General features: G+C 42.5%; 1 protein-coding gene across 3 annotated transcripts in view; it reads left to right on the top strand.

The window, feature by feature from the left end:
* The window catches only part of FUT9 (fucosyltransferase 9), a 513,529-nt gene that overhangs the window by 152,305 nt on the left and 333,761 nt on the right, over nucleotides 1-27,463 (top strand). For all 3 annotated transcript variants that reach the window (XM_085611140.1, XM_085611138.1, XM_085611139.1), the window contains exon 2: nucleotides 19,347-19,432. The gene's annotated coding sequence lies outside the window, so the exon portion shown is untranslated. The remainder of the gene's footprint in view (nucleotides 1-19,346; nucleotides 19,433-27,463) is intronic.

The following is a 27,463-nucleotide window of genomic DNA, read 5'->3' as shown; positions in this document are numbered from 1 at the left end:
GTGTGTAAAACATATAAAGGGGGCAGAGTGGAAATACTCTGACCCCCTAGAGGTGCTTAGGGGGTCGCAGAAGGACCCCCTGGGCCCCCCTTTTTTTTTTTTAAACGGGGTAATGCGCGCACGGTGCGCGCATCCTATCGCGTTGGATGCACGGATTCCCTCGCGGTGGGTGCGCGGATCCACGGCAACGTTTTTTGACAAACGACAAGAAAACATTGGTTGTATGACAACTTTCTACACTGAAAGGTAGGGTGTATATTTCTGTTTTTTAAAGGTATGATTGTTATTGGTTAACAAAAACAGATTGTAAGGAACATAATATATGATAAGCTGATATGTTGAAAAGTCAAGCACACTTCCTGTCTTGTGTAGGAACATTGTATGCTGAACTTGTGACCTGTGAGCTCAGTGCAGTGTTCCATGACCTGTTTCTATGGTAACAGGCAGAAGGCAGATTGGGGGAAGGGTTGAAATGTATTTCAGTTGGAAAGGGTTGAAATGTTTAACCAATAGAAATGTGTGTTTGCTTTTGAGTTTATGTGCGAAGGATTGTGATTTGATGTTTACATGTATATGTGTGGAAAATGAAAGGGAAACTTTTCCATTCTTTGCTTTTGCTGAGAGGTGCACAGTGCAGAGATTCTGTAAAAGAAAATATGGTGAGTGATTGATATACTTCTTAATCTACAAAAGAACTTGAAAGATGAGTTATTTAATTGTGAGGGGATGTATGTAGACTATTTTGATTTTAATCAGACTAATGTATTTTTCCTGCTAAAGTGTAGGGAGTACTTTTTTTCTCTACAATGTGTGTGCATGTAGAAATCATTCTGTGATAAGCATTTGTGTTTTTCATGTGTTTGTAGACAGATAACTGTGCTGTTTTTATATTTTGGTAGAATTAGAAACCAGTCATTGTTTATGAATTTGTGAAATGAGTTATGTTATGTTTCTATACTAAAATGAAGCAATACTTCTAGATGAAGAAATGTGTTTTGGTATAGTGCAAGGGATAATGTTGTTTGTCTAGAATCACACAGTGAGTCTGTGTGCATTTGGGAACCACTGTGAGAGAAGCATTTGGTAACATCGTGTATTTGCTGACAGATAACTGTTTTAACTTGTCATGTTGTGAAGTTTTAGTAGCATTAGAAGACAGTTATGGCTTATGATTTGATGAAATGAGTCAGGCTTTGACAGAAAAGTACAGTCCTGAAATATGTAGATTGTGTGCAGTTCCCTTACCAGTTGCACTGTAGTGAATGAGTTTTGGTAAACTCCTAGGGATAGTGGTGCATGTCTAGAATCACAGTGTGAGATAGTGTGTATTTGGGATCAGTGTGAGAGAAGCATTTGGTGATATCATGTATTTGCTTACAGATAACTTTTTTTAAACCTGTCAGGTTGTGAAGTTTTAGTAGCATTAGAATCCAGTATTTGCTTATGCGCTGATTAAATGAGTCATGCTTTGACACTGATGTGCTGTACTTAAATATGTAGATTGTGTTCAGTACCATTAACTCTTCCAGACTAGTGAATGAGTTTTGGTAAACTCCTAGGATAGTGTTGATTGTCTAAAATCACACTGTGAGTCTGTGTGCATTTGGGTAAGGATTGTGAGATAAGCATTTGGTAACATCGTGTATTTGCTGACAGATAACTGTTTTAAAACCTGTCATGTTGTGAAGTTTTAGTAGCATTAGAATACAGTCTTTGCTTATATGTTGATTAAATGAGTCATGCTTAGACACTGATGTGCTGTTCTTAAATATGTAGATTGTGTGCAGTACCATTAACTCTTCCAGACTAGTGAATGAGTTTTGGTAAACTCCTAGGATAGTGTTGCTTGTCTAAACTCACACTGTGAGTCTGTGTGCATTTGGGTAAGGATTGTGAGAGAAGCATTTGGTAACATCGTGTATTTGCTGACAGATACCTGTTTTAAAACCGGTCATGTTGTTAAGTTTTTGTAGCATTAGAAGCCAGTCTTTGCTTATGCTTTGATTATATGAGTCAGGCTTTGACATAAAAGTGCAGTCCTGAAATATGAAGATTGTGTGCAGTTCCCTTACCGCTTCCACAGTAGTGAATGATTTTTGGTAAACTCTTAGGTATAGTGGTTGTTGTCTAGAATCACACTGTGAGTCTGTGTGCATTTGAGAACCACTGTGAGAGAAGCATTTGGTAACATCGTGTATTTGCTGACAGATAACTAATTTAAAACCTCTCATGTTGTCAAGTTTTAGTAGCATTAGAAGCTAGTCTTTGCTTAGGCATTGATAAAATGAGTCAGGGTTTGACACTAAGGTGCAGTACCATGTACTATTCTGTTCACTGTGGCAGAACTGAAAATTTAAACGTTTTACCTAAGCACTGTCCTAGAAGTAGTCTGATCATTTAGTCAGTTTCTAAGTACCAAATAGATTGCTTCAAATGTCTATGCAGTATGCATGTAGTGTTCTAACATACTATACACTTGTCTTTTACACCTTCAATTCCCTAGTCAGTATCCATACACTTCCAGGAAACATCCTGTCACTTCCTTTGCAGTTCTCTAGAGACCCATTCAACAGCATGTACTAATCCATCCACTGTGCTAAAAGCCAAACACTTATAAATTCACCAAGACACTCTCTTTCCAGTACTCTAATGATTCAGTCACTGCCTAAGTATTCATGCACTGAGCCAGGTCTTAGCACATGGACTTCTTCAAACCCCTATCCACTATGCATGCAGTCCTCTAGCCATCTACACACTTGTCTTTCACACCTTCAATTCCCCAGTCAGTATCCATTCACTTCCAGCAAACACCCTGTCACTCCCCTTGCACTCCTCTAGTGACCAATTCAGCATCATGTACTAATCCATTCACTGCACCAAACCCTAATAAATTCACCCAGGCACTCTCCTTGCAGTACTCTAATCATTCAGTCAGTACCCAAGTACTCATCCAGTGACCCAGACCTTAGTATATGGACTGCTTCAAACCCTTATCCACTATGCATGTAGTCCTCTAACCACCTACACAATTATCTTTCACACCTTCAATTCCCTAGTCAGTATCCATACACTTCCAGGAAATACCCTGTCACTCCCTTTGCAGTCCTCTAGTGACCCATTCAGCACCATGTACTAATCCATTTACTGTGCTAAAACCCAAACACTTATAAATTCACCAAGATACTATCTTTGCAGTACTCTAATCATTCAGTCAGTGTCTAAGTATTCATACACTGAGCCAGGCCTTAGCACATGGACTGCTTCAAACCCCTATGCACTTTGCATGCAGTCTTCTAACCACCTAGACACTTGTCTTTCACACTTTCAATTTCCTAGTCAGTATCCATACAGTCCAGCACTTGTCACTGCCTTTGCACTCCTCTAGTGACCCATTCAGTGCCAAGTACTAATCCATTCCCTGTGCGAAAAGCATAGCACTTATAAATTCACCTAGGCACTCTCCTTGCTGTACTCTAATCATTCAGTCAGTACCCAAGTAGTCATGCAGTGAGCCAGGCCTTAGCACATGGACTGCTTTAAATGCCTATGCAGTATGGATGCAGTCCTCTAATCACCTACACAGTTGTGTTTCACACCTTCAATTCCCTAGTTAGTATTCATACTCTTCTAGCAAACACCCTGTCACTCACCTAGTGTGTCTCCTTATAGTACTGTAATCATTTAGTCAGTTAGCATGTAGTCTTTTAGTGAAGTAGGCTTTAGGGCATGAACTGCTTCAAAGTAGTATGCACTATGCATGTAGTGTTTTAACGATCGTCACACTTGTGGTTCAGGGCTATAGTTTCTTAGTCAGTTTTTATATAAAATGTGTTTGTACAGTAATGGAATAGTATAAATTTGAAAGTTATTAATATACATTTATTTGTGATTCTTTTTTACAGATACAGAACAGGAGTGTTTCTCATCTGTTTGCACTCTTCCCGTGCAAGATTGTTTTGGATGAAGGGTCCTTAGGTGTTTCATCATACATGCTGTGCCGCACGAGTATTTTTTGTTAGGATCCCCTCGTAACAGAACTCTTTGGCAAATCTTGCGAGTGACGAAGGTGGCATTGGTCTTTGTTTTCCCCTTGGAAAAAGTACAAAATTTCCTCACCACTGAAGTAAAACGTTGTGGGCGTGGTGCCTTCTGCAAAAAAAAAATCCTCAGATTCAGTAAATATTTTAAAGCGCCAACATTTACCGTTTTTGTAAGTTAAACTTATAAAATTTTGTTAGCTGTATGCATTTTATATATCTGTGATTTGTTTCTTGTGGTATTTTGTTGAGAATACCATGTTGTTTTTTTTAAAAAAATCTTTCTGATTTTCCAGGTCTGTCGTCGACATCCGTGGTTCCCACAGGAGTGTTCCGCCTTGTTGTTTTGTATTATTGTTGTTACATTTTGTTTATTAGTTTATTGTTTATATTTATGTTAATAAAAAAAATTAAGTTTGAAAATAGTTTATCGTTTATATATTTATTATTATAAAAAATAAAGTTTGAAAAAAAAATTAATAATGTTTTTGGTTGTTCTCTTAACTGCTGTGTGACTCTTTCATGTTCTTATTACTGTTATTTGATGGAGTCCACCATAGAGTAAATTTTGGGGCACTTATCGCTGGAATACTGGTGATATCTGCAGTTTGCACCAACTTCTGAACAGTGTGTTAGATTTATCTCAACTTTACTTCCGTTAAAGTGCTGATAATGAAATGGAGAGTAGCCGTTCCCGTGCAAAAAGACACGAGGTGCACCTTTCCGATTTATTCTAAATACTAAAATCCTGTATTGAATTGCACTGAGGTATTGGCTGCACTTACAGTGTACACACAAAATCTATTAAGAAATCTCATTGTATTTATATTGATTGGGAATAGTGTGTCAGGTGCTGGATCTTGATGAGATACACTGCTCAGTTCGTATATTGTTCTGCACACAAAAAAAATCACATCACAACTTTCACACCAATTGCAATGCGAAACAAATTCCGGCGATAAGACACGTTAGCACCAGGGATTTTACACCTGCTTTCTGCTGGTGTTAAGCAGGACAACTACCTGCACCATGAAAGGGAACACAGCCAAGAGCCACACCAGAACACCCACAGGTACCATAGAGTCAATGAGCATGATACAGGGATACCCATGAGGGCCAGAAGACTCATCTCAACAACTCCAGGACCGCCAATGACCCCCAAACCCACATCTTAGTAAGTGTGTCCCTGTGGTTATTGTCTTAGCATGAAAGGCATGAGCCCTGCAACAACACAGTGTGCTGTCACCTCAGCGTTGGCAGTGAGCCTGGATGTGTAGCTACGCACGCATCCTCCTGCATGCACAACTGGCGTGTGCTGGTCTGGGGTTCACAGGTCAGTGCAGGGGTGTGCCTATCCGGCAAGGGGAACGGGGTGTCTCGGACATGTCCGTGTACAGGAAGTGCGGTAAGTGTGTCTCTGTGTTCTGGTGTGGCCTGCTACAAGAGTCACAGCAGTCGATGTTGTAAACTGGCATGCACCACCTCCAAACGGCACTGTGATGTTGTAGTTGGAATGTAGCAGGACATGCGCAAATAGGCATTACAATGGTGTGCCGTACGACTGCACGAGATACAACAGCGCACCGTACAAAAGTGTCGGGGCTCGTGGGAGGGAGGTGCAGCCGTTTGGCAACATAACACACAGTGAACTCGACCATGTGCCACATGCTGGGCATCTCATCCATGATGACCACAGTCGCAGACATCCCACAACACCAACGACTGGCCTTTGTACACATCCTGTATGAATGCAGCGTGGTTTTCACTTCTATGCTCATTCAGTGGTGTGATGTTGGCGGGTTGTGTGACTTGTGCTCCTTGTTGGTGTGTTTCATTTTGGCCATTGTTAGTCTATATGTGTGTTGTACTTAATTGTGCATGTGTGCCATTCTGCCCATCTCCCCCCTCCCCCCACTCCCTGCTTCTTCCTCTTCCTAGTGCTGTTGTGTCTATAATTTTGTTGCTGCACACATAAATACATGTAAAGAATAAATTAGAATAGTTCCTTGATTCTTTTAGGTTTCAAAACTTCTCTATTGGTTTCTTTTTAATTTTCCATATGAACCGTTTTTTTTAATATTCAACAACACATAGAAGTCAGAAGTGCAACGTATTCTATCAACACACTTTCTAGAACATTCTACAATACATGCAGGTTAAAAGTTCATACATTTTGTAAAACTTTACGATATTTTTTTGTAACATTTTCTTGAACATTTAACGACATGTGCAGGTTAAAAGTTGACGATTGTTTTAAGTTCGAACAGTGCCTTCCAAATGCAAGTAGCAGGTGTGGTTGAGCTGAGCAAATGTTATCCTATGATATGTACTCCACGTTGAAACTGCTTTTTCTTAACCAATCACAAAGATGCTTTTCCACAAAACTAATGTGGAGAGGTGTGGCTCACTGGTTAGAGGTGGCAGATCCGTAAGCAGAGAATCGGCCAGGGACCAGGGTTCAATTCCTGACGCGGCAGGGTCGTGGACCAGGGTCAAAACGGACTTGATAATTCTCGCCTCGGTACCTACTCTAACCAGGAACACACTCGGCAACTCTGGGCATTAAGCTTGCCTCATCTCTACAACGGCCCCCCACAGATGCCGGGGATGCCTGGTTTCACCTTGGAGATACCCAGAAAGGGACCATCTCACAGGGATAGCCAGGACGGGTTCCCCAGCGGTCTATAGCGCCGGGACACTTCCGAGTAGCTGTGCGCTGTATAAATGAAAATAACATAACATAACATAATGTGCACCCTACTTTTAAAAAAGAATGCTTTTCATGATATCTTTAGAGATAAGTTATAGATAGGAATAGCATGTAAAAAACCTTTGAAATTCACTGAAAAAACCATAGGTTTCATGGACGTTATAGTTAGGAATTGGCATTTAAAAAACCTTTGAAATTCACTGAAAAAACAAAAGGTTTCAGGGGCGTTATAGTTAGGAATTGACATTTAAAAAACCTTAGAAATTCTCTGAAAAAAACAAAGGTTTCAGGGGTGTTATAGTTAGCTGGACATTTCCCTCGTACAAAACCCTTGAAATTCCCCTGTTATAGTTAGTTCGCTGATGACATCACATATTACATCACTCATGACATGGTCAGTGACATCACTGATGACATCACTGATGACATCTCAAATGACATCACTGATGACGTCATCCATGTGATAAATTAGTGCATCTTCTCACACCCTAATATAACCTTTGATACACCGACTGAAAATTTCAGACAGCCATTTTGACAACCATAGATACTCCAATACCAATAACTACTCACCCACTCATTGACTTTTAGGTCTACATACATGTCCACTCACTCACCTCTACAGTCACTCATACTTACAGTCACTCTGTGCATTTATACACCTATATAGACAATCACACACCGCCAATCATCCACTGAGGTACTGACACATCTAGTCAGTCATGCAAATAATTAATCACAGTCCAATTTACTCACCTATACAGTTAAACACACTCAAGTTCACTTACTCATAAAAATACTAACAGATTCTGTGTCTTCCTGCAGAAAAAACAAACAGCACATGAGACAGATATCCTTGCACTATGGCACATACAGCCACTCCCAAAATCACACACTCTCACATCTAGATAGTTATATACTCTTACACACATATACACTGCGTTTCACATATGTAGTTACTGACACATGTACAACTGAGATATACATTCAATCACTAACACACCCTTACATACACTCACCCAACCATACAGTCCATCACAGTTGCACTCTTAAAACCATGCACCATAGAATCACCCACTCACATATCTATGTACAGAGTCACACACACCCTACCCACACAAACACCGTACAGATACTCAGACAACCAATCAAACACCCATATAGACACTCATATAAATATTCACAAAACCATGCAGCCACTTATACACCAACACACAGACACATACAGACATTCACACAGTTTAGTCACTAGTCTGTAGTAAGATACATTTAATGACTCACTTATAGAGTCAGTTACGCACCTGGAAAATCACCTATTCACACACTTATACACCCACTCATTCTTCCATAGGCCTTTCACTATAAATATATAAAACATATTTAAACTTTTAAGAAAAACACACATTCACTGGATGATGTCATCAGTGATGTCATCAGTGATGTCACTGACCATGTCATGAGTGATGTAATATGTGACATCATCAGCAGTGCATTGTGGGGGCGCGAGTTATAGTTAGCTGAACTAACTATAACAGGGGAATTTCTAGGGTTTTGTATGAGGGGAAATGTCCAGCTAACTATAACACCCCTGAAACCTATGGTTTTTTCAGTGAATATATATATATATATATATATATATATATATATATATATATATATATATATATATATATATATATATATATATATATAGGTAGTTATAGTTAGGACCTAGTTTCCATAGGAAAAGTGTTTTTTGTTTTCCCAATAACTTTGGCGCCGGATGACAAATCTTTGCGAAATTTTCTAAACTCGTGGGGTGCTCCGGTCAGCTCCTATCCTGAAAGTTTCGGAGTGATTCGGTAAGCAGAGGCCGAGAAGAAAGGGAGGTCCCAAAACGTGTTTTCTCCATGTTATTTTCCATAGGAAACTTTAGACACGGCTACAGCCCGAACTGCTGAACGGAATTACACTAAATTTGGCAAAAATGTAGCCCTTGTTTGAGAAAGAACTCTTTTTGTTAAATGGTGTAAATCCGTTCAGTGGTTGCTGAGAAGATCAAAAAATAAAAGTTTGGATATCTATGGCCGCTGTGGATCCGCGGACCCTCCCGACCACGAGCTTCATTGTAATTGGCTGTCAACACTCCAAACCAGGAAGTGTTGGCAGCCATCTTGTGACTCGGTAGAACCGAGTCACAAGAAACGAGAAAAAGAAACGTGACAAACAAGAAAAGGGGGCAGGGTAGAAACACCCTGACCCCCTAGGCCTGCTCAGGGGGTCCCACAAGGACCCCCAAGGCCCAAAAAAACTTTTTTTTTTAAAACAAATTGGCGAAATTCACCTTGGGTCCACGAATACCACCAACATCTATAAAAAAATGAAGGCCCGCGCTTCATTTAATTGAGGCCCCTGGGTGGGCCAGGTCCCAGGGGCATTTGGTAAAAATATATGCCAGGGTTTGTTGAAGTGATGTGCAGCCCCGGGGACCCCCACCCCCGGAGCTTCTTTTTAAATGTGTGGGGGGCTTCAAAGGACCCCCCAAGCCCCGGGGACCGCCACCCCTGGGGCTTTTATCAAGTATTCGTGGGGGCAGAGGGCCCCCCGTAGCCTTGGGGACCGCCACCCGTTGGAGCTTGTTTTTTTAATGTGTGGGGGCCTCCAAGGCCCCCCAAGCCCCGGGGACCACTACCCCTGGGGCTTTTATTAAATATTTGCAGGGGGCACACGGCCCCCCACAGCCCAGGGGACCGCCACCTCCGGGGCTTGTTTTTTAAAAAAAACTCAAGCTGTGTGGGGGGCTCGAGCCCCCCCACACGCCCCAGGGATCGCCACCTCACTAAAATGCAAATGCGGGGGTCTGTTACGGACCCCCGGGACCCGGGGACCACCACTTCCCTGGGGCTGTGCATTTGATTGGAGGGGGGCCACGTGGCCCCCCTCCTGGAGCCCGTGATGGCCCTGGGGACCCCCACCCCCAGGGCCGGCTCCTGCAGAGTCCTGTGGTGCCCACCTCCTGGACACTGCTGTTTGCTACGACAGGATGAGAGCCTCGCGGCTCCCGCCCGGTCATTGCAAACTCTGGTTAGGATTTTGGAAGAGAGAGCAGGGAACCTGCTTTCTCTTCCAAAAACCAAACCAGATTGCTTTTCCACACGGGAAGCTGCATGTCAGCAGCTCGCTGTGTGGAAAAGCAATGCCAGCTCCTGCAGGAGGTGGGGAGCCAGCGGGATGGTGGGTGAATTGGGGACCCCCCACGGTCCCCAACGGAAAGGTCAGGCCCCGGGGGATGGGGTCCCCGGGGCCTGGAGTGGCCTGGGAGGGGGGCCACATGGCCCCCCTCCCCAATATATATATTTTTTTAAACGAGGCAGAGCCCCGGGGATGGGGTCCCCAGGGCTAACAGAGGCCACAGGGGATGGGGTCCCCGGGATACAAATCGGCCTCAGGGAGGGTGGCCACGCGGACCCCCATCCCATTTTTTCTTTAGAAAAGTAAAAATAGGGGTCAGGCCCTGGGGATGGGGTCGCCAGGGCCAGAAAAAAGGGAAAATAAGGGGGCCACACAGCCCCCTTCTGAAAATCAAAAGTTAAAAAAAAGCCGATATTGCGCCGGAGGCCCTGCCCTCGCCCTGTAGCAGTCTGCAAACGCTCGTTGTAAGATGGGGAACTAATTCCCCTTGAATACTGAGGGTCTCTGGGGGCCAACTAGACCACAAGGTACCTCCAGTATGCGCCAGGGAGCTGCGTTTCAGAGAGGTGTTCAGAGGCCACACCCCTTTTTACACCTCTCTGCAACGCAGCTCTGTGGCACTTACTGGAGGTATCTGGTGGGCTAGTTGGACCCCAGGGACCCTCAAGATTGAAGGGGACTTTATCCCCCAACTTAAAACACGCCACAGGGCATGTTTGCAGAGTGGTGAACGGAGGGGGCGGGGCCTGCGGTGATATGTGTGCAAACATGCCCTGTGGCACGTTTAAAGTTGGGGAGTTAATTCCTCTTCAATCCTGAGGGTCCCTGGGGGCCAACTAGCCCACCAGGTACCTCCAGTAAGCGCCACAGGGCTGCATTGCAGAGAGGTGGTCCAGGCCATGCCCCTTTTTACACCTCTCTGCAACGCAGCTCTGTGGCGCTTACTGGAGGTACCTGGTGGGCCAGTTGGACCCCAAAGACCCTCAGGATTCAAGGGGGGCACGTTTGCAGAGTGGTGGAGAAAGGGGCATGGCCATTGTCTACCTCTCACCAATCCCACCGCGTCGGGCTTACTGGAGGTAAAAGGTAGGCTAGTTGGCCCCTAAAGGACCCCCAGCAGTGAAGGGGACTTCAATCCCCATCCAAGAGCGTGCCAGGGAGCGTGTTTGTAGAGTGGTGGGCAAAGTGGGCGTGGCCTGGTACGAGTACTGACCAGTGCTGCTGTGTGGGACTGACTGGAGGTAATAGTTTGGGAAGTTGGCCCCCAAGGATGTCCTTGAGGGCCAACTACCCCTTTTGTTATCTCTAGTAAGTCCCACACTGTGGGATTGCTAAGACGTCTTCGGAGGCCATGGCCCCCTTTCTCTACCAGTCTGCAAATGTGCCTCGTGGCAGACTACGGGATGAGGGATGAAGTCCAATTTAGTCCTGAGGGAGTTTGGGGGCCGATAATCCCTCCTGGTACCTCCTGTTATTCCTACGCAGCGGAATTCCTGAGCATTGGTTGGACACCCAGCACCCTTTCTCCACCACACTGCAAATGCGACTACTAGTTAAAGTAAAGTAGCATATTTCTGCAGCTCTGACTTAGAGATAGTTTTAATCCCCCTGCCCCATTATGTACTAGGGCCTTACAGAGGCGGTCATGCTAATCACAGGGGTACCCCAACGCATAGTGTTCCCTAGTGTATGTAGGTGTTTTCACTGTATTCTAAGTGTCTTTTAGCATAGCACTGGCTCTAGGCCTGGTTAGTCAGAGTCAGTTACCACCAGAACCCGTCTGAAAAAGTTGTAGGCACAGGATGATTTTGCAACAAGGCCTCTTTCTGCTCCTCTGTTGGTACTTTCTGCACATATTTTGCTTCTTCCTTTACTTTTCTTCATCTTTGTGGACTTCTGTTGCTTCTTTCTGCATTTCTTTTGCTTATTTCTGTGCGTTTTTTCTTCTTTCTTCACATGTCCTACCTCTGTAGGCATAGTTAGAAACTAGCATTTAAAAAACCTTTGAAATGCATTTAAAAAACCATAGGTTTCAGGCATGTTATAGTTAGAAATTAGCATTTAAAAAACCTTTGAAATTTACTGAAAAAACCATAGGTTTCAGGCACGTTATAGTTAGAAATTAGCATTAAAAAAACCTTAGAAATTCACTGAAAAAACCATAGGTTTTAGGGATAGTTATAGTTAGTTGGACATTTCACTCGTACAAAACCATAGAAATTCCCCCGTTATAGTTAGTTCAGCTAACTATAACTCGTGCCCCCGCAATGCACTGCTGATGACGTCACATATTACATCACTCATGACATGGTCAGTGACATCACTCATGACATCACTCATGACATCTCAACTGACATCACTGACTACATCACTGATGACATCATCCATGTGATAATTTGATGCCTCTCCTCACACCCTAATATAACTTTTGATACACCCACTCTAAATTACAGACTGCCATTCTCAAAACCATAGACACTCTAACTCCAATAACTATATACCCACTCACTGATTCTTAGGTCTACACACATATCCACTCACTCACCCGTACAGTCACTCATACTTACAGTCACTCAGTACAGGGCTACTCATACACCTATATAGACACTCACACATCATTACTCATCCATAGAGGTACTCGCACACCTAGTCAGTCATGCAAATAATTAATCACACTCCCATTTACTCACCTATACAGTTATACACTTACCAGCTCACTTACTCATAGAAATACTAGCACATTCTTACGCTCTTATACAATCATTGATACAAGCACACACTCATCCATACAGCCACTCTCACAATCACACACTCTCACTTATAGCCATTTATATACTCTAACACACATATATACTGCCTTTCACATATGTAGTTACCCACACATGTACCACTGAGATATACATTCACTCACTAACACACCCATACACACACTCACCCACCCATACAGTCCATCACAGATGCACTCTTGAAACCATGCACCCAGTGAATCACCCACTCACACATCTATGCACAGAGTCACACACACCCCACCCACACAAACAACCAGGCACCCATACTGATACTCAGACAACCAATTAATAACCCATATAGACACTCATGTAGCTATTCACAAACCCATGCAGCCGCTAACACACCAACAGACAGACGGATACAGACATTCACACAGTTTAGTCACTAATCCATGCATTCAGTAAGATACTGAATGTAGTCAGTCACACACCTACAAAATCATCCATTCAGACACTTATACACCCACTCATTCTTTGATACGCCTTTTCCTATATATATTAAACATATTTAAACTTTACAGAAACACACAGTCACTGGATGATGTCATCAGTGATGTCATTTGAGATGTCATCAGTGATGTCATCAGTGATGTCACTGACCATGTCATGAGTGATGTAATATGTGACATCAGCAGCAGTGCATTGCGGGGGTGCGAATTATAGTTAGCTGAACTAACTATAACGGGGGAATTTCTATGGTTCTGCATGAGTAAATTGTCCAACTAATTATAACTTTCCCTAAAACCTATGTTTCTTTCAGTGAATCTATATATATATATGTGTGTGTGTGTTGCTCTCTCTCTCTTTCTCTCTCCACAGACGCACATATATATACCGGAGTCCGTGCCCATCTATCGTGGTTTGAGTGGGAAGGTGTATTTGGATTGCAAGGGAATTTTTAGTGTTTGGGGTGGGTAGGGGTTTTTGGGGGTAAGGGTATTTTTAAGGTGTAGGGTGGGTAATTGTGGTTGGGTGGCAAGGGTATTTTTATGATTTAGGGTAGGTGAGGTATGTGGGTGGCAAGCGTATTTCTAGGGTTTAGGATGGGTAAGGGTATTTGGGTGTCAAGGGTATTTTTAGGGTGGTTAGAGGTATGTGGGTGGGAAGAGTATTTCATATATACACACACACACATATATATACATCTAAATATATAGACGTATATGAGTGTATATATATACATATACATATATTTTTGCATATATATATATTTATATATGAAGGTAAAGTCGTCTAAGTTGCTGTCTCTGTAGAAAAGACGAGGAACGGACCCAAGGATCAGTGCCAATCAAAATTAGTTTATTAGAATTAAATCGAGCCTGTCCGACATGACGCGTTTCAGCCCCCACTCGGGCCTTGATCACATGACATGTTAATATATATATATTTTATTTATATTTATCCTTTCTCACTATCTACACACATGCACACTGGGAACAGATAAGTTCTCTTATTGCACAGCACTGACACTTTATGCACCCTCAGGCCTTATCATCCGATGGTGTTGAATCACTTGATGCCATACGCTCTTTACATCATAGTTTACAATATCGTTATCTGTGGTAACTCCTGTTATGATTTGCGATTATGGGTAATCTCTGTTTGACCCAGCATTCTATGAGTGTGCTTGTGAACATTGGACAGCAGCTGTTTTTGTAGCCAGATAAGTCCAATAGAACTTTTCTGTCTTATTGTGACACCCACATTTGATATAACCTCAAACTGTGTAGTAATTGTTGTGAAATACGTAACTAAGTGCATCAGAGACTGCAATGGTAGCAGAAATTTGACATTGCAGTTCCACAGATTGGCAATTAATTAGGGTTCGATTAGGAGAACTTACTAATATTTCTCATGTAGGACATCAAGTCACTGCAAACGTCCTCAAGAAACACCAAGGGGTCTATATCAAAGTAAATGGCTTTGGTTTACCCAGGCACGATATTAGGACAACATTAGCACTTTACCTCTAAGGGGCCGATTCCAATCTTGTTAGGAAGGCCTCCAGAAGGTATTCGGAAAGAGCAAGTCCGAATCGGAGCATATGTTTCCAAACGAATCGTTCCCCTTTCTGAATAACAAAGTATGATTGGAGGAAGCCATCCGCGCTGACTGAATTGGTTCCGAACCCGAATCAGTCAGTCCGACTTGTACGGAGCCTAATCATGCAGCATAATGTGGACAGCTTCGAACAAGTGAGTATGATGCCTGATCTTGACTGCAGTACTGACTCGGTTTAGCAGGCCCCCCTTCACCATGGGCCCTCTGAATCTGCTGCAGGGGGGTTCCCATGGGTCCCCCCTTTCTGTGCATGCACAATGTGGAAGGCACCAGGCTGTACTGTTTTCCCCACCCACCCCTTTTTGCAATGAGAGCCTATGTACGCGTTCGGTACACAGGCTCCCATTGAGTTCAATGGGAGTCCAACCCAACCGAGTCCGTCACTATACGGACACATCGTTATTGCTCGGTCGGACTCCCGGAGCCCGATTAGTTCAGAAAGCTCTCTGGAGCCGAGTCATTCGGAGGACTTTCCTAACGAGATCGTAATCGGCCCCTAAGTATGGAATATCTATTTGTAATTAAGCAAACACAAGGAGATGCTGGACTGAGTGCTGAAACTTTTCAGACACTCACCCCCAGTCACAGATCTGGGTTGAATCCATCATCGTTCTTTAGCTCACTTCACCACACCAGTTCAGACACAGCTAAATGCAAATCAGTCTTGACCCTGTGCCTCATGGGAACAGTCCAGCCTGAACTGCCAAGCCATGTCTGGACTGGAAACAAGCATCCTGGGACCGGCTTCGGGCTAACAGCCCTCATCAGCCAGGCTAACTTGAATCCAGTGGCAAAGTGTAAATATGCAGTTTATATGCACATTGACACTTTATAGTTATTATTATTGCTGCTAGTGTCCGTTATTTACTTGTATAGAGCAACACATATAATTGATACAGTATTCTTAATTAGAACATGTGATACCAGTTAACTCTTGTACAACGTTAGCACTTATGGCTTGCACATGACAGTTTAGATAGATCTACATTGCTGCTATTATATGTATTGTGCACACTTTAGATGGATTGACATTGCTGCGATAACGTATATATTGCTTTATTGTGATATATACACCAACATGATCCCATATGTTTCATCATTGCTTTTATACAATTTGTTACATCACTATCGTCAAAAACAGTGTGCACTTTATCAGGGAATGTGACATGTGTTATCTATATCCAGAAACTAGACAATACGAATGTTTGAAATACCGACTTAAAGTATGCACCAGTAAAGTTTATAATACGGGACGCATTATATATGCCAGCGAAACATAAGCTGTGTCACACTTTATTTAAAATAAGCACATTTAGAAGTGTCACTCGCAAACGCACATTTTTATAACATTTGGCTCCAATTTCTAAGAGGACTGACTGATTAATATAAATATATGGTGATATTTATTGCTCCCTTCTCTAAAACATACAATGTATATATACATTTTTATATATCTTTGTGATAATCTTATTGAGATTGTTCTTTTGTTTAACAATGATACGTTTATCATATATTGTGTCTGGAGGTTTACTTTGCTAATGCAAGATGACCCTCAGGGGTGGCTCTCTATGTGCTGAAGGTTGCAGTCTAGCTATGGCATAAAGGGAGTAGTGCAATGAATGAAGGACTGTTTATAAATCACTCTGGGGGAGGGAAACGGGTTTCCCAATTGAAGGCGTAAGCCTCACTTATTGGTTTTACCGTCTGATGATCTGGTGCAGCTGCCTCTGTGATAACAGTTCTCAGGATACGCTGATATCAAGGCTTTATACTTACCTGCGAAATACTTACATTTCCGGTGTAAAGTTTAAGACATGCCTTGTAAAGACATATGTATTGTTAAGCCTGCGCTGTAAAGGCATGCCTGGTAATCAATTTAGTAACAAATATAATTTAATTTTAAAATGGAAAAAAAGAAGCCAATATAATGTGTAGAGAAGGAGGAATAAAAATAATTGATTTGGATGCTTGTTGCATTTGAAGCTATTTCTGGCATAGGATGTTCAATAAAACAGTGTCTTGCTTGTACTTTTCCAAAGACAGCCATTTGTGGGTATCATTTAATTCAATTTAATACTGAAACAAAATAGAATCCCCTCAGGAGAAAGGTTTTTCAGTTCATTTTTGTAAGGAAATGCTTTTTGTCCATTGAAACAGTGTAACTCTAGTGTCTGCAAATGTCCCAGTTTCAGGCACCACCTGTAAAGACAAGCATCTAACCTTTCAGACCTTGTAGAAAAAAAGTTGTGTTCTTTAATCTTGGTGTTCCAATGATCCACAGCTCTTTGGGTACTCTTCTAGGGGGCACAGACCATGGATTTCATGGAGAAGTAGACACCCCTCTCTGAAAGACAACAGTCAAAAGTCCTGCTCCAAATGGGCCTGCTATCTATCTTCAACATACTGCAATACACTCTGTTTCTTGGACCTGTGTGTCCCTTCATTCCAATCAGTGGGTGCATATCAGCTTTTTTGGCTTTCCTGGAGCAGTTCAGTCTTCTGCCAATGGGTTGGCAGGAGACCTGCTTCCCTCCTCATCAGAATAGCCTCTTAGAGTCTGTGATACAGGGGCAGATATATAGCACTGTTCTCAGTCCTCTACAAGAATAGTTGCCAATACCAGCCTTGTTCTGTTATTCTTTTTTAAATTATTTTTATTGCAGTGTATTCGAACAACAATAATACAGAATACAATGTGAACACATCTTCTGACTTGCCTTGATTTACGTTTAGCATTTTCAGGTAGTAAATGAATAATCCACATAGAGGGGCAACAGATTTGCTCCACCCCCTACTTTCTACATCCCTCTGTAGCGCTGCCAGTTCCTTCAAATCTTTTCCCATTTCCTCTGCTCAAATAAATTGTATTCTCTGCTTGCCTGCTGTTCTGTTATTCTTGTCTCCTTTAGGTTCAAGCATGTTAGATTATGGATTATTAGTTGGGAGAAAGCTCCCACCAAAGTAGAATACATTGCATATGTAGGTAAAACATAGTTTCAATGAAAAAAACACTGGACTTAACTCCTGGTAGCAATGCCACAAAGCAGCATCTTTTTCCCCAGAGACATGTTTGCTAACAGTACCAAAACTACATCTAAGTCACCCAAACAATATTAAACATCCCAAACAACTGTCATAAAAACAAGACAAATTTAACATGTAAATAACCAAGAAACCCTATTTACATAAGGGGATCAGGAGATATGAATCTTGGAAAAAATGCCAAAAACATTCATAGGAGCATGACATTTTAGAAGCCAGTTGTAAACCAATATGTATTACCAAACTGGCCACCTGGCCACCAGTGCCCACTCTTACACCAATTATGAAAAGCAGTATTTAGCACTGTTCTGCCTCAAAGAGGGTGGCAGGGAAGGGGTACAGTCAGCTACATTTCTGACTGCTATAGCCAAATGCTTCCAGTCATCTTGGTACTCTAGAGAGACTGCAGCCATAGATCCATCAGGAAGACAGATCCCTCTACAACTGCTTGTACAGGGAAAATTTCTGTCCCTTTGAGATGCCGAAACCACCTTCACAGGTTCACTCTTTTTCCAAATGGGCAATGGATTTCTCTCCCTCCTGCTTCCTTAGAAGTACTGCAAATAAGTCCTAATTTCTTAACCCCTGTGCCGCGTGGGCGTAGCGGCCGCCAACGGCCACAGCATGACGGAACCACTCCATCATGAGCACACGGCGCCCGTGGCTCATGACGGAGTAGTTCCGTCAGAAGCATGCAAGGGGTTAAAGGATTGACACCTACCTCCTTGTCATTCCTAAAGTCCCCACACCACTAGGGAAAGTTTACTTGGGACCAGCTGCGGTACATGCAGGTTAGACTGGTGGGGCCGGGTGTGGGGGTATCGACAGACGGCGACAAGCTTCTTCTGCTCCTTTCATCGAGTCTTCAACGCCAATGCTTCCTCCATTCAAGGTACTTTTTCAGCAAGACCTGCTTGAGTCCTATAATCGGCCTACCTTCCATCACGGTCGGTCTGAACTTTGGATTTACCCTGATCTAGCACAATCATATGTCCCCGGTTGGTGATTTATGACTCTAAGCACTATATTTTGAGTTATTCTTTAAAAATCATAACTCAGGTTTTGCATATGGGACTTTTGTTATTTTGGTCTTGATGTACTCATAAAAATGTTCTAAAACTGTGTGAAGTATTTTTGTGGTGTTTTCATTGTGTTACTGTGTGTGTGTGTGTGTGTGTGTGTGTGTTGCACAAATACTTTATACATTGCCTCTTTAGATAAGCCTGAATGCTCTGTGCCAAGCTACCAGAGGGTGAGAACATGTTATCTTTTAGTGTGTATTTAGCTTACCCTGACTAGAGTGGTGATTCCTGCTTGGACAGGGTGCATACCTCTGCCAACCAGAAACCCCATTTCAATAATCAAGATTAATTTTTTAAAGCATTTGTTTTGAAAACAATTGTTCTTCCATTATGTTATGGTAATCTAATTCCTTCTTAGGATGTGTTAGTTGTGCACTTACAAATTTCTTGGGTGTCTTGGTCTATAAAATGTTTGATAGATAACTAACTTTCTCTTCCATTCTTTTTCTTTTAGGAATTAATCTCTCAACTTATGCAGAACCTGGAAGATCTGCTGATAGCAGGCCCAACAAGGCAAACTGCAAACTGGACATCAAATAGGTAAGCCACCAACATGTTTCTCAAAGTTGATGGATGCAAGGTCTGAACCACAGGAAACGACCAATGATGTTACCTCATTGCAGAGCGCTTTCACAAGGTCTGGCATTTATTAAAAAACAGTATCAAACACCATCATGTCCAACCATTCTGTCTAGCCATTTTGTTTACAGGGTATATTTTCAAAACCTTGAGTTACATATCTGGTGTTTGAAACCAAGAACAGCAAGGACATGCAGGCATATGAATACAGTACAGCACAAAGCATATTCAATAAACCAGGGCAGTTGACAAAGAACTCCTCCTAAGAGATGTATATGCATCACTGATAAATTTAGACTGTTGGGTTACTCTTCGATAAAAGGTTTACATCAGTAGCATTAACATATCAGGAAGTAAATTTTTAGAATTGTTTAACATTTCTGTAGTGTAGAGCTGGATCAAATCGTCAGTGGAAGAGCATTCCAGTGCTTATGTCCAAGAAGGCACAATGACCAAAACCTGGATGGTGCACAGGGTACTTAAGGCAGGGTTTGGATATCTTAACTGGACCATTCCATCAACCTCAGTTCCACTGCTTGTCAGCCACTTGAGGAGTCTAGATATCCAGAAGACATGTGGTCTTTTTTGTGTGGTGGTGGAGGGGGGATTCCTTTCTTGCTTAACTTATGAATTGCATGTTCTCTCCTTTATGTTTTTTAGATTTTTCTCATTAAATTACTCTTATTTTGTTTACCATAATGTCATTTATTGTTTTAGCTATCTTGATGTTTCATTGCTTTGTTACACTTAGTAGGATTACCTTTCTGCTTATACTGGACTTCCCAGTGTGAGCTATGGTTACTCTTATTGAACCTTTTGTGCCTTTGAGGAAACTTTGGTTTAGGCAGTATGGGCGCTCAGCTATCTATGTTAAGAAATTGACTCTCCCCATAACATACTGATACATTTCCCCACAGTAAGTTACACCTTTTGTTAATTAATCAGGACAAAAGTGCCATTCTGCTCTGAAAATTGTTGTAGTTTGTTTTATTGTATGAAATGGGTTAGTTTGGTTTAACAGTGTCATTGTATAAGGACTGTTTTGCTTCAGTGTGCCATATGAACACATGCATGGGCTTGCTTTGTTTCCCATCAACATACAGCGAAATTATATAGGAATTCAGTTGTAAATATTATTCTTATGTTTTCAAGGAACATTTATGTGCACAATGGCAAATTTCTGCAGAGCTTTTCTCTGTATGTTTTCTTTTGTTGCACTTTTCTGAATACTACATTTTTCAACAAATAAATATTGTATGCAGAACATCTTTGTAAATGCTAAATATTGACATGTGCCTCGGACATCATGGGTGCATTCGAAAAAATGTATAATGTCATAGGGAAGTTTTACGGGTTCCGGGTGGGGGCCGTAAGCAACTAGGTCCATGATGGTTTGATGTGGCATGCTCCCAGGCTTCCAGGAACCTGAGACAGGCCCTGGGTGTTAATCCCCGAGATTGGGTGGTTGTCAAAGGCCTACGAAGAGCATACAATGCTGCTCTAGCAACTCACAAGTCCGCCCTGAAGGAGGAGGCCTGGATTGATTTAGTGGCGGCAAGCACACTGCGTAACAGCTCAAAGGTCTGGGGCATTATTAATAGACCATTTCTAACTGGAGATAATGTTAATTTACAGGATGCCCATATTACAGAGGATGAATGGGTACATCAATTTGAGGGTATTTTTCAGTTGGACACTCTGCCAATTGAGGGGCAGGAAAGGGTGGAAGGCAAAGCGGTACTTGTTTTCACCACACAAGAGGTGAGAGCTGGTATTCAGGGACTGTCTAAAAACAAGGCCCCCGTAGCAGACAGGATCCCGCCTGATCTCTACATCGCCCATGTAGAAACCTGGGTGCCCATCCTCACAGCCATTATTAATGCTACAGTCCAGGTTGGCCGCCCAGATTCTTGGGCCTTATCGATTATAGTCCCGGTATTCAAAAAGGGGGATTGGGACAGCACCCTCTGCTTTAGGCCCATTTCTCTTCTGCGCTCTGTGGTGAAGGTGGTGGGTCGCATGGTACTGGACAGACTTGTAGCCTGGGCTGACGTAAACAAGCCGGGATTCAATATGGCTTTCGCCCAGGTCGTTCCACCGTGGAACAATGTTATAAATCTGTCCATGGTTCTGAACAAGTACACGATGGCTCGTTCTAGCCCCATATACCTAGCCTTCATGGACCTGTCCTCAGTGTTCGACTGTGTCAACAGGTCCAAGTTGTGGTAGTTTATGTCCTCCATTGGCATTGACAGTAACATTATTTTGTTTCTGAGGGATCTTCACCGAGAATCAACGGTGGTTGTCCGTTATTCAAAGTACCTGAAAGTGTCCCGTCAGTTTAATATTAAGAGAGGGGTGCATATTAGCACCCTTTCTTTTTAACGTATATATCAATTCTCTAGAGAAGGCACTTTTAGTCACAAAAGCCGATTGTGCCCAGGTAGGGTAGCGTAGCCTGCCGGTTCTCTTATACGCAAGCGAATCAGTCCTCTTGGCGAGGACAGCAAGGGGTCTACAACTTTTCCTGGATTCTTTTGCCCTCTTTATGGAGGACCTGGACCTGTTGGTTAATCATTCCAAGTCGTTCATCATGCAGGTGGGACCTGGTAAGGCTAAGCAGTCTACTTTTAAACTCGGACTCTTGTGAATACCCAAGACCAATGTTTTCTCCTATTTGGGAGTAGTGTTTGATGACTCCTTGAATTGTTGTCCCTTGCTTACCCGGAAGAAAGGGGACCTAGTGAAAGCTTCTGAAGCTGTTTTTATTTTCGCCAGTAGAGTAGGAGGGAAACCAATAGGGGCCCTCTTGAATATCTATCAAGCCAAATGCATATCGAAGGTCAGTTACGGGAGTGAGATATGGGGCCACATTGGGGTATGGCCCTGCAAAGCACTGAAAACTCTTTCCTGCGCCGGGCCCTTTCTGTCCCACAAAGCACCCCGTCCTATATTGTGCATGAAGAAGTGAGGATGCCTTTCCTCTCAGATGAACTGACTTTCTGTCCCCTGGCTTTGTGGCTTAAGTTCCGGGCTAAGCAAGAAAATATACTTAGCAAAGACTTCCTACAGGATTGCCTTTCCCTTGATCATGTCTCCCGCATCCTTTGGCTTCAGTACATAAGAGAAGGCCTTTCCAGGTTAGGCAGAGCGGAACTATTTGCTAACCCTGAGCTCACATGTAAGAGGGACCTTGCTTGGGCCAAAGAGTGTTTTTCAAGAAAGAGCCGCAGTGAAAGAGAGGGAACAGAGCTGTGGTAGCCCAGCGTGCGTAAGTACATTGTGTTAAAAACTGTTCCAACCACCGAACCATATTTTTTAGGGCTTATAAGCATCCATGATCGCTTTTTATTGACGCAGTTTCGGTTCTACCTCTTCCACTATTTTTGGCACACCCACGCGGCTCCCACAGAGGTCAGTGCCTCATGCCCTGTGGCTGTGACAGTGAGTCTCCTCAGGACATGATGCACTTATTAATGTTTTGTAGTTTTTATGCTGTTCCCAGAAGCCTATTTATTATTCCCATTCTCAAAAGAGCGGGTTTTAGGAGGGTGAGGACACTGTCTTGCACACGCTCAATTTTGTATGGGTCACTGTCAGACTCAGGTCAAGCTGCGATTAATTTTTGTATTGTAATTTCTGTATTTTTATCTTGTGCATAGGTCAACCTGGACATATTATGTTTGTGAATTTGTAACCTGGAAGAGCTTTACTGATGTCTGTATGACTTTTATGTTTTTATTCATAAATTTGAATAAAGTTTGTTGATGGAGTGTGTGGTGACATAAGCAACATAAATTGTCGCAAGCCAGGATTTCCAGCAGTGTTGTGTCAAAGTGATGTCTGTTGTTATAAATATATCCATATACCTTAACTAAAGTGACAAAAAATCGCATTACTTTGCACACTCTTATTCAGTTATGAATGATTTTTTGACAATGATGGCTTTTTAGTTGAGGAACGTGCAAAACACAGCCTGCCTTACAAAGGAGTGTTTGGGCTGTATTACAAAGTGACCAATTTAAGACTAGTCTCTGTCAGTTTTGGGCTGACTGGTGTCTTAAATTGTGGAAGAGCACGAGCATTGGTAAATGATTATTTATCACTGCACCTTTAAAGAAAGTTGGTGCTTTTGATTGGAAATCTGCACCCTTTGCTGACATCTCTGAACAATGGTGCACAACACAATATCTTCACAAAGCAATCTAACAACACAACAAAAACACAACAGGCCACAATACAAATAAAAAGTGAAAACAGACTGCAACACAATAATAACACAATGCAATATTGCGGGAAAAAAACACCACCACTACAAAATGCAGCACAACAAAATTGCGCTAACATTTGGGTAACACATTACCATCTCGACAAATCATCTTTCATAATACAGTGGAGAAAGGAGTTTGAACCAAGCACAGCTTCAGTTGCTCATGTATTAGCGCCAGTCAAAAATATTTCCTTGAACCAGTCCTTTGACAGAAGTAATCTGGTAAGAAGGGGTAGGACTTCCTGAAAATGTTCTCAAATTTAGGAGAGGTCTGTTAGGGTGTGCAGTCTGGCAGCTGCTCCCAGCATAGAGACCTAGGCCTTGTAGTCAGATTCCAACTATTCTCCATTTAAAGTAATCTCCATGACTACCACTGTGTACTCATTTCGTCAGTGTCTGCATTCTTGGGTACAAAGAAGGCTAATCACAGATGACGCAAGCAGGATCCACCTGTTAGAGAAGTCTTCCTATCTAGGTCGCGTTTCAGATAGCGCTCATTCATAGCACAGTCCTAAGTGGTGCATTGTCAAATATCCCTGGGGCTCTAAATCCAGGAAATCTGAAACTCACTTACTTCTGTTCGTCTTTTTCAGTTTGCCAGGAAGTGGAACACTGCTGTCCCTTAGAATGCAGAGCACATTGTGTCAAAAAAGGACCCATTGTTGAAATAATTTGATTTACTTTAAAATTGTTCCGCAATGGTGAAGTCACGACCGGAATGGCAGTTTCATTTTTTGACAGGAAAAGCTTTATTTTTTAACATGCAAAAAGGGTGCTAAAGTGTTAAAGGGACTTGAAAGAAGCACTCTTTTCATGACTTCTGAAAGGAGGAACGGAAGAGAGTGCCAAGCGTGAAATCGCCATTCATTCATTCTGGCTAAGGAATGCTTTAGAGCCCTTCCACATGTAGACTTCTTGCAAGAATTATTACAGCATAACATTCTCAAACTGAATCATTGATGACAGTGGAAATGTGAGTGTGTGCGGAATACAGCTACCAATAGACGGTGGCACCAAAGCCCAAAACAGCTAAATTGAAAAAAGCTGTCAAAAATAATTATGCAGAGGGCATACACCTATTTGGTTTTATATCTGTAGTTTTTTTTACGGGGGGCGCTTTCTTGCTTTGTGTTGAAGCCTCAAGCTTTAAAAAGCAAGAAGTTGTAAAACTACTTATTGAAAAAATATTTTTAGGCCAGGCTAAGGGCCAAATTTATCTGCCACGTCAGCTTCGTGTAATAAACAAAGCATAAACAACAATACATACTTATATACAACCTTAGTGCCTCTTTGGGTCAGCCCCTTCATCCAGTGGTCTCCTCAACTCTAATGCACCTTTCGTTGAGTCCAGTTCAGCACAGAGACTTGAGGCAATGGGTCAGCCCACTCCAATCTCATGTGCACCTCAGCATCAGCACTGGTAGGCTAATAATTGACTTTTTCATTGCATTTTCTTTCAGTTCATGTTTGTGTATTTAAATTATGTTTTCAGTTCTGATAATTCACTTCTAATAGTATATTTCCTTTGCAACAATAAGAATCGTATGTTCCTGTGGTGCGCATTAAACAAAAGGAATACCTTAATACCTTTTCCAACAGTCTGCTTCGAAGTTCCCAAACTGTTCTGTTACATTTATATGTGATGGTTATATTTTTTCAGGTTACAAATGTTATTGCAAGGATATATTTGTTTGTCTGTTTCTTCTTTTTATTTTTGACATACACTTCAAATCACACCAGCTTGCAGACATATTGGCAATGGTTGTTGTTTATGCTTCCATGGGTTTATTACAAGTAGGTTGCTAATCAGCTCGATACCCCCCAGAGGATGGCTTTATTCTTTTTTTGGATAGATTTCCACCCAAACCCATGGTGTTCTCACACAAGTTATGATTTCCGCTAAGGTCAGTAACTTCTGATATGGTGTTGGTGGCTGTGGCACTGGGGAGGGAGGTGCAACATGTTCATTAGCAACCAGGTATGTGCAAATATAAAAAAAAAATGGTGTGGGGGCTGACCTGCCCAGGCATTGGCCTATACCCCCATTCCATAAGATCTCAAAACTCTTTTTGACCCTTCCCCCACCACAGGGGCAGATTGGCAGGCTTTACCCTCAAACTGACCTCCAAGAGTGTGGGGAAGATTGACTTGTTAAGTTATGCTAAATCATGTGTACTGTACACAATACATACTGAATTGAATGAAAGATGAATTTTAAATCCACAGGCAATCAAAAATATGCCTTGCACGTGACATTCATATATTTGCAGCATATAAATAACCTGTTGAGCAATTTTGCATGGTTGAAATTTTTAGACAGCATGTTACAGAATCATCTTTGCAACACTGTTTGAAATGAGGGTCTCTAGTTGGCAGAGGTAGGTACCTTTGTCCATATAGGGACTCTTGCTTCTAGTCAGGGTAAGGGGGATACACACTTTGATAACCCCTGCTCACCCCTTGGGTAGTGTGGCATGACCAGACAGGCGTATCACAAAGGCAATGTGTAAGGTATTTGTACTCAGAACACAGTAATACAGTGATAACACTACAAATGGACACCACACCAGTTTAGGAAAATAAAGTATCTTTATCTAAATTCAACAAGACCAAAACATCAAAAATCCAACATATATGTAATAAGAATATGATTTTAAAAGGATTCAAGCAACTTGCTCCATAGAACACTATAGATGCGTGATTTTACACAAAGTGCCTGTTAATGCATCGAAATTCATGAGGCCAAACACCCACAAAGAAGGGAAGCATCGAGAAACTAAGAGATGCGTCAGTACCTGAGTCCTTGAGGAGGCAATGTGACAGTTCTGCTGCACGCAGGAGAAGTGATGCATTGAATCCAAACTGTAGGGAGATGTGATGCGTCGACTCCAAGATGGTTCTGGTCTGCAGGTGATGCGTTAGGAAAATTTGCCGCACAGGTGCGATGCGTGGAAATCCTTTCTGTGGCGGCAGCAAGCAGTGCTGCTTCGGTTTCTCCAGCCGTGATCCCACAATGCGCCAGTTCTTCCAGCGGTGAAAGGTGCTGCGTAATCTCTGTAGTGGCATGGTGCTGCGTGGACATTCTTCTCGCACGGCAGTGCTGCGTTGGGAAAAACAGCCGCAAGAAGAGCAATGCATAATTTTTCTCAGTTCTTCAGGTTTCTTCCAGCTCCCAACAGCAGGAACAACCTCCAGAGGCCCGAACGGGAATGTGCACCTCCTGGCAGGTCAGAACTCTCAGAAGCAGAGTTCAGGGGAGCTGGGGGTGAAGTTATTGTGCCCCTGAGACTTCACAACAGGAGGCCATCACACACAGGCCCTTGGAGATCCTTCTTCAAGCAGGTTCACAGCAAAGTTCCAGTCTTTGTCCTTTCCTTGGCAGAACCAGCAACTGCAGGCCAACCCCACAAAGCACACAGCAACGGGGCAGTGCTCCTCCTCACAGCTCTTCAGCTCCTCTCCTTGGCAAAGGTTCCTCTTGAGTCCAGAAGTAATCTAAAACTCTGGGGTATAAGGTCCACTACTTATACCCTATTTTGTCTTTGTTCTCTTTGTGCAAGGGTCTCACACCCAATCCAAACCAGTTCTGTCCTCACTGGTGCAGTATGACCACAGGGGGTGGAGACAGCATTGTGCAAAGGAGATAGGCCCTATTCGGGTGCAAAGAAATTTCTTCCCACTACTCTAAATTCAGCCAAGGTCTATTTAGCTCAGCTCTGAGT

The sequence above is a fragment of the Triturus cristatus genome, chromosome 6, assembly GCF_964204655.1.
Source record: "Triturus cristatus chromosome 6, aTriCri1.1, whole genome shotgun sequence".
In the NCBI taxonomy this organism is placed as follows: domain Eukaryota; kingdom Metazoa; phylum Chordata; class Amphibia; order Caudata; family Salamandridae; genus Triturus; species Triturus cristatus.
The sequence above is the reverse complement of the archived record's forward strand: the minus strand, read 5'-3'. Positions and strand labels throughout refer to the sequence as shown.